Source organism: Rhipicephalus sanguineus, chromosome 7 (genome assembly GCF_013339695.2).
Source record: "Rhipicephalus sanguineus isolate Rsan-2018 chromosome 7, BIME_Rsan_1.4, whole genome shotgun sequence".
NCBI lineage: Eukaryota > Metazoa > Arthropoda > Arachnida > Ixodida > Ixodidae > Rhipicephalus > Rhipicephalus sanguineus.
In genome coordinates, this window is record NC_051182.1 from 32,119,132 (window position 1) to 32,127,673 (window position 8,542).

Genomic DNA, 8,542 nt, shown 5'->3' on the forward strand with positions numbered 1-8,542 from the left:
AGGCTGTAAGAAAACCACGTTAGGCACAGAAATATCTCGGACGGAGGCAGGGCATGTTCAATATATTGACTGGAAGAAAAAAGAAGGTGGCTTTCGCCTTTCAGTCGTCTTAGATGAATCCATAAGGGACCTGTGAGATTTTTTTTTTCTTTATCAATAAAGGGAAATAAATAAAAAAGACAATCGTGATTTCTTTCAGTTCCATTTGCAGAATGGAACACAACCGTATGACATACTAAGGCATTGGGGCGGTTGCAATAGCCTGAAATAGAAAATAAAACGCGAATACTATCAAACTCGAGCGCAAGTATCGAACCGGCAGCACGGCCTGACAGTCTGCCTGCGGAATACGTACAGCGGGGATGGAAAGACACGCGAACATGCGGCATCTGCATTCTTTGCTGTTTCGCATCTATTTTCAAGTGGTTATAGCCTCGATAATTGATGAGAACATGACGTCATCCATGGCACAATAAAAGACCATCTAGCATCTTTTTATTGCCACCACGGTTAGAGCGTGATGAAAACAGCGCGCCGCTATGTTCGCGTTTCTTTCCATCCCCCCTGTACCTGTGAAAGCCTGCAGGAAGCACAAATGCAATTAAACTCGGATGCATACACGAATTCGTGAGCTTCGTGATACGCGCGGCCGTACAGCGCCAGCTTCCTGTAGTCTACTTGCACAGCGCCACCACGTGGCAGCGGCGAGCGGACGCGGAGCGCGCGCTCGACGGCCCGAGGAGAGCGTTCGCCCTGGCACTGAAAAATAGAGGAGGCGCTGATTAGGCATATGGATACAAGGAAACTTGGGAATGACACACACTGCAAAGACTGCGGGGAACCATGGGGAACGTGGCCCACATGAAACTGCAGTTTGTTTCTATGGATGGCGGACAGATATCGCGTGTAAAATTCCGACCCTGGTACTGCGGCACCACTTGACGAAAACAACGTGGAGGAACTGAAAAAGAAGAACAGATGAGTGTTAATACCCATGGCCGACAGAAGGCATTCGCGTTAAGTCAGAGTCTGGGAACAAGAATACAGATGCACAACTTGCTTCAACTTTCGCGCTGTACATAAAAAAATTATCGAAAAGTTAAAAGCAGGTATTTATAAGAACCTAACATTGATTGTATCTTGCGTTAGGTTTTCGATTTTGTCATTTTTGCCTAGCGCGTGTCATCAAGATTACACATGTCACGCCTGCTTGCGTTCAGGAAAAGCATTCAATGGGCAAATGCCATTAGCTGGGAATGTCATTCACTATGCCCGTGTATCAGCAACAAAAATGGCATAAACACCTAATTCCATTAGCTGCGAATGACATTATCCCAAGCAACATTTTATCCTTGGCAAAATGTCGGCCTGACGTCGCTGGCCAACTGCACTGTCGTTGGCCCAACCTTGGCACCCGATGTAGGGCCGGTCTCGGGGATTGACATTGGCCTCATGTGGGCCTGCGTCGGCACCCAATGTAGGCCCGTCCACCGTGGCCGACGAGGCCGAGTGCATGCCGCTCGCGGGTTGACTAATGCCCGACCTTACATAAGCGTCGATTTACCGACGGCCGTGGGTCGGTTGCGGACGTTTCTCGCTAGTATTGCTCTGCTTTTTTTTTTCTTATTTTTTGTGCGTGTTCTAACAAAACGCATCAATTGTTTTTCTGGTGTGTTGATGCGTGTCGTATTTAATGTGAACGGGCAGTTTATAGAGGCGTTTAACTCTATCTGAATTAATTACGGGCAGAGTGCACATGTAAGACGGAATTAAACGCCTCTAAGGGTCTGCACTTGTTAACGTGTTAATACGTAACACGCAATAAAAGAAAGACGTGAATATAAGTTTTCTCTCTTTAGATCTTTATTTTGCAATTGTATAGATGCACTAATTTTCCATGCAACATTGTTCGCACGGAGCGTTTGCATCAGCCCTTGTGCAACGCAACCGTACAGTCCATGTGATCACGGCATGATAACGCTGACATATATAAATATAAAGACGGACGGCATTCCTGTTGGATCGGCTCCCTTCTTTCGGCCACTTCTCGTGCTCTTGGCCCTGTGCGCAGATGCGACGTTTTACCGTCGAGATGTTAGACTTGCATTTTTCTTTTGTCGGGAAAAACTGAAAGAAACAACAATGAATAATACTGTGAGAAAGGTAGACTATTTACTTGACCAGTTGCAGTTGCACAGACATGTCGCGTCTAGAAACTCTATTCACACAACTAAACAAAATAATTTTGTCGCTGCACAAATAAGAAAAACACTGCACTTACAATAAATGCGAGTGTGCTGAAATTCCGAGAAGTGCTTCAAGCTCCACAGCGCACAGACTAGATAATGTGGAGAGAGGATGGATTTCGTTGTTGGCTATGTCACTGGAAAACAAATGGTACAATAAATAGAATAATGAGAACCCAATCTTACCTTCAAAGCAGCCGCGGGCCAGTCACATATTGTGCAGTCGGCATTTACAGCACACCTGCGACCAAATTCAATGTGAAAAGCGATTGCGTGAGACTTTCGTAACCAAGCATGCATCTTACCAGAGTTCTTTTCAGTTGGCGAGAGCAGCGCAGCACGCTATTCACACTACAGTCCTTGTTGCAGGGTTCCCTAGAGAAAACGGCAAGATATGTCACGGTCTTACAATAAGATGCCACAAATAAAAAACAAGAAAATCTGACATATTTGCCCGTCAACGAAGTCTTGGGTCCACGGACAAATATAACCGCCGTTCGCCTGAACATTTCTGATCCGCCAGCTAGAAGAGACGACCAGATTGACGCATCAATTGTGCAAATAAAATTTGATTTTGTCGCTAGACAAAACTCACCATGCGATACAGCGAGGAAATAAAATGCCACTTACGAGTTCGCTTCAAATCCTCGGCAATGGGAGAAGGCCGCCTCCAGGATCAAGGCAAACGAAATGCCTCTGAGTGCTTGCCCGTCTCTGTGCAGTGTTTCAGCACCTCCTCGCTCGAAAGAGCTACAATTTGGCGGGAACTGACGCATGAAGCTTGCTCCCCCTCCCCCCCCCCCCCCTCCCAGCGCTGTGACAAAGAAAAAAAAGAAAACGCGAGAGGTGCGGGGTCCGGCGCCCCGCTATGGTAGCCCCGCTGCACGCCCCGCCTCCCTCTTAACACGACGGAGACCGGCACATACCGTTCCTCCTTTCAGGCCTTGTCATTCTTTCTGGGAGAGAGATCTCACCACTTTTTCGGAGGAACGCACGTGTTGCTTATATCAGCTCTTTCGGGTGAGAAAAAAAAGGAGCGGGAAATTTCAACTGAAGCACATGCCTGAACATTTTAGGGCAGCGCTAATGCGTGCAAGAAGCGGATCGAATTTGAATTGAACCGTTTTCGCTGTTAACACAAAATATCGTTGGTACTCTAACATTAAAACAAATTAACATGAAAACCATAAACTGAGCATCAAGTAGTAAGGGTGTCAGCAGAACTTTTTCCAGGGGGGGTGCATCAGCAGAGGGTGGGGGAGGAGGAGGGGGCATACAGCATAGGTAGCTTTTGTTTCATTGCCGTGACATGACCGGCAAGATTAGTCCATAGTAGTACGTAACGTGCAAAGTTGGCTGGTAATCCTGAATGATGTTTCACGCGGATATGCGGGACTGGAGTGTGCTAATCAAGCTGTGTAGCTTACTGCTACTGCACAGAAAATTATTATCCAAAATTCCAAGGGGGCAGCTGCCCCCCCTTGCACCCCCCTCCGGACGCCCATTAGAAATTTTAAAACTCTTCAGTGTGTGCGGAGTATCGAATTCTGGCTCTGCAAGCGACGTATAGCTTATGACCGTAGAAATTATCGTATTTTTACGCTAATTTCGTGCTTATTTGGGCATAGATGATATTTTGAAATATTCGTATTAACGCATATGGGCTATTCCCGAAGACCGAATCAAGTATGACGATATTCGATTCGATATTCCAAATGTTCAATTTTCGCACACTTCTATATGTAACCATTATATCTGATGTCCTCCCTTTGTCATGCGGCTCGATCAGATCAATCATATATTTATATTCACGACAGTGCTAAAGCGTGAGCACCGTGCTAGCGTTCCAGAAGTGCCGAACTGTTCCACTTGAGCTCATAGACAAGGCGGAGGCGGGGATGATAATTTTCGGTGGACAGTTCAAAATCGTAGATATTTTAATAGAGCCTAGCGCGCTATAGTATCACGATCAAAATTAAATTTCTGCTCGGCACTCGCATTTGTTCCCATTTATTGCTGTTGTTCAACTCAAGTGCTTTGCATCTAATGCATGCAAAGGCGGTACGTTTTCTTGAGCTTCAAGCAGAAACCGTAAACGCTCAGTACACTTGAAAAGCACTCATGTCGTACCACTGTACATTGAGCATATAAGTGCTTCATCATAAGAGGTAGGGCTTGATCGGTACTCATGACAATGCGGCGGAGGATTCTCGGCGGCCCGATCGCTAAAGGTTGCGAAGTTTCTTGCGAAACAGGCGAAAAACTTCGACATTTAAATTCCGCCCCTAACCAACTCCGTAATTGTAGCTTTTCCTAGTCAAATACTTAACGTGCACATCAGAAATATTCGGCTGGATTCGGGAATGCTGAGGCACAGCAAACATAACTTTAGTGCTGGGGTTATTGATTGGAGCAGGACTGCAAATGCGACATCATTCTTAGACAGATGGACATTTAATAAGCTGCAAGAACGCCAGATTTTAAGATCACTTGGCAATTCAGCTTTTCATATAATCAGTTAGAGCTTTCGCGCCCCTGAAACACGCAGCTGAAGTTTTCCAGCAAGGTTGTATAGTCCGCGAGATGTCTATTTCGCACGTTTCGTGTGACGAAATTAATATTTTGGGGGGCTCGCTATAAAGCAGCCAAAACCTTTCCGATGGGAGAAAGATTGAATTAATTCATTTTCAATAACCTTTATTACTAATAGATGGTGTAATATACGTGGTCGGTTACAATCAACGTGCCATTTGCGAACTATTTCAGTCAATTCTATACCGCAGCCCAATGGACCATTGTAAAGCCACATTAAAGATAAATTCGTGTGATTGCACTTTCTTATCCGTTATGTACTTCCTGGTGGCAAATACATTGATCTCCAGAGCGTTCAAATCTTGCGATTTCTCAAGGTTATAAAAATATTTTAACAATATGTCTCCAAACGAATAATTCTTCACAACGCCGACGAATTCCAACTTCCCTATTGAGTCAACGCATGCGCTCATCATTATGGCCATCGCATGTCTAGTCAGCATCCGAATAATAGCTTAACTTCAGTCAGTTCAGAGCAAAACTCGATGTTATTCCTTAGCCGGAAGTTTCCCTTATACGACGGTCATTGCTGTTTTCCTTGTTTGACCAAAGGACGTCATCGCGTTTGTAGCTGCACTACATGACTTATTCCTCAACATACTGCCCGAACGCGCTCGCGCTTGTTAGCTCGAAACCTAAATGTTGAATTTCAAAGTAAAATTGACCGGTGTTCAACTTGTCACTCGATCAGCGACGAATACTTTTCACCACGTCGCGTTATTTTGCTCTGCTTTCGATAACAACGGCGTTAGATTGATGAGCTCTGCTGACAAATCCTCATCACTCTATACAGCCGGTGTAAGGCTGGACAAATATATAAATCAATCTAACGGTGTCGAGCAGTGCACCTGGTCCCATGTGGTGCGTCGGCAAGGGACTTGATAATTAAGCTCTCATATGTGTAGAAACGTACTTCACGCTCACGTTGCGCAGACAGTCAGCCACACACATCGTCAACGGCACGTGAAGCGTCTGCTATTAGCAATGTAATTTTATTACTTTTTTTCGTTTTTCATGCGAGGCACCGTCGACGGCAGATTACCGCGAGGCACTAGCTATACATTTGTCTAATGCGTCTTGAAATATAAAGCTACAGCGTCCATGGAATCATAGAAATATAAAGCTACAGCGTCCAGTTTTAAGCACGTGTTGCTCCTATGGATAATTATTATTCTGTGAAATAACGGAACTAGCGAACATTTTATTAACATTGATCCAACAGAACAGCAGTGTGCGTTGCGCGTTACCCGCCGCAAATGCTCCATTATATGCGATTCTTTTATACGTATGAGTAAGAAGATTAGACAAATCAGCGGAATGTTTCTCATGCATTTCCATGCATCATATTCGCTCGCTTATCTTTTTGTTTAGTATTTTCAAGACGTATAAAACGACCACAATGCGACTTCTGACTGGCATTGTTTCATATCTTGAGGCAGTGATATCCTAATTGTGCAGTATTTTAACTTCTTTATAATGTAGGTTACGGTGTACCTGCTTTGTCTTTTATTAAAAACAAGGGTTCATTTTTATTTGAAATGCTGTGCTAAAAAGATGAATGTCACAAACATATACAAGGCGACCTCTGACAAAGTGATGGGATAACAGAAACTTTTCAAATAGGCATATCGGGGAATATACCCATCGTAACTGTATAGTTCCCTGGTTTCAGCCAGAGCTTATTATCTGTGGGAGGTAAAGGTGTAACTACATTGCACAATAAAAAAAAATAAAAGATAAATTCGCTTTAACTTAATTGAAAATTTGTTGCTACCTAGACGTACACGCGTAAATTTTGACAAACGCAAGTCTTTAGCGGTGCTGTTTCGGACGTGTCCCATTTTCTTATCTTGGCGGCAAAAAGCACTGCTGGGCACTGACGGCGGGCCTGCAGATGTGCGGCTTCTTCGAAAGAGGAGGCGGCTCCACGCTGAGAAAGAAAACCGCAGAACAGCGGAAAAAAAGAAGTTTCCCTCTCCCCACCGGGACCTGCCGGGGCGCAGGCCGCCGTAGCGCATGTTTTTTTGCTTCTTTTTTTAAATGTGCTTTTCACTCCTTCTGACCCTCTTCTTTCCCGCACTTTTCCGCCTCCTGCGTTTTATTTTTCACAGCACGAGTCTTCAGTGGATTGCCATTGCTATGTGTTCGTTCTAACAAACTTGAAAGAATATTTCTTGTTCGTGTATTGGTACTAAAATCTTACATTGCGGCCACGCCTTTTGATGAGTTTTTTTCACATAGCATATATGGTATTTCCGCTTGCCTGACTTATCCGTCAGCGAAAGATAAGAACTTTTACTCATTACATTGCGCAAATTACATAATAAAGGACTAGCTGTTAGAACTAAACACTGCGTCTCTCTATCCACAGACTGTTTGGGTGTGCAGCGCTGCTCGGGCAGCACGCAAAAATTTTCATGCTTCATGTTGTCTGTATACAGACGATGCTTCTTTTAGATTATACAGAATGGTTTTTAATGGCCGTTTTAGTTCAGAAATGACATAAATGTATTATGTGAGCTCGGTTTAATGCAAGCGGGTGCAATTACTTGCATGAAAAAGCAAAATAAATAATCTCCTATCTAAATAAAGTTCATTAATGACCTTAAAATTACACTGACTTACCTACTGCAACTGACTAACTGTAGCCACTGAGTTTGCAATAATTGGAATGAAATCTTACGATTTAATATTTATGCCATCAAAATTTAGGCAGAAGTTCACTGTTGCTTCAGTCACGTTTATTTTTGTAAGAATCAGTTTTAAGCATCGAACAACGACAAAAGCCTAGTTTAACGCCCATGTATATAAATACTGTCGCACACTTGGCGAATGATGGTCTCGAAAAAATCTTTAAAAGTAGATATGCACGCCTGGAGAAACCATGCACGAATGTAATGGCTCGCTATTATTTTTGTTTAGTCAATAATGTATTTGGATTGTTCGCACAGATAATCTCTACCACTTGGTGTAATCAGCTCAAGGACCACAAGTATGTTGTGTGTCACAGGTGATTTTTGTAATGTTTAAAAAATCACACTGTAGGAGTTGTTTACACTTCCTGCAGTGTATTTTATGCTACCCTAAAATAATACACGCTGTTCGAATCCTCTGCCGGCAACCAAGGCCGGCACGACGTGTTGCCGACTTGTCGCCCCGACAAGCGTTTGGCGCGCTCGGCGTTCACTCGGCCACCAACGGTGGTGCGAATCGTGCAGCCGACCAAGTGCCGACAAGCGTTTGGCGCGCTCGGCGTTCACTCGGCCACCGACGGTGGCGCGAATCGTGCAGCCGATCTAGTGCCGACGTAGCTGGCAGCGCACCTCCGGCCGACCCTTTTCGGATGTCTGGTGGCCAGTGAAGTCGGCTGCCGGCTATTTGCCAGTGATCAGCCAAACGTCGGCAGTCGGCCAGCGTTGCTTGGGATGTGCGCTGCATGACAAGGGTATGAGACAGAGCAATTGAGGAGTGAACTGTACTTTTATGATGTTTGCAATGAACATTATGCACTAGCTAATCTGGCAATAGTGCTTTCATTTTGAATATAGGTGGTCTATATTGAAAATTATACGTGAGGGTGGTCTTTTGCAAAAAGGATGCATTGCAGTGGACACATGAAAGGGACGCTCTCCTGTGTGGGTGTGCATTCACGATGTGTATTATTGGCTGAGAAAAATTGCACAGCATACAGGTCTCACTGTGTT

The 8,542-nt window shown here is 44.4% G+C and overlaps 1 long non-coding RNA gene across 1 annotated transcript; it reads right to left on the reverse strand.

The window, feature by feature from the left end:
- Positions 1-2,221: 2,221 nt before the first annotated feature.
- LOC125759269 (uncharacterized) lies at positions 2,222-2,615 on the reverse strand. The gene is made up of 3 exons (XR_007416843.1): positions 2,552-2,615; positions 2,433-2,487; positions 2,222-2,338 (listed from the first exon to the last, which is right to left on the reverse strand). It is a non-coding gene; the product is annotated as an uncharacterized LOC125759269 (long non-coding RNA).
- Between the last annotated feature and the right edge of the window lie 5,927 nt (positions 2,616-8,542).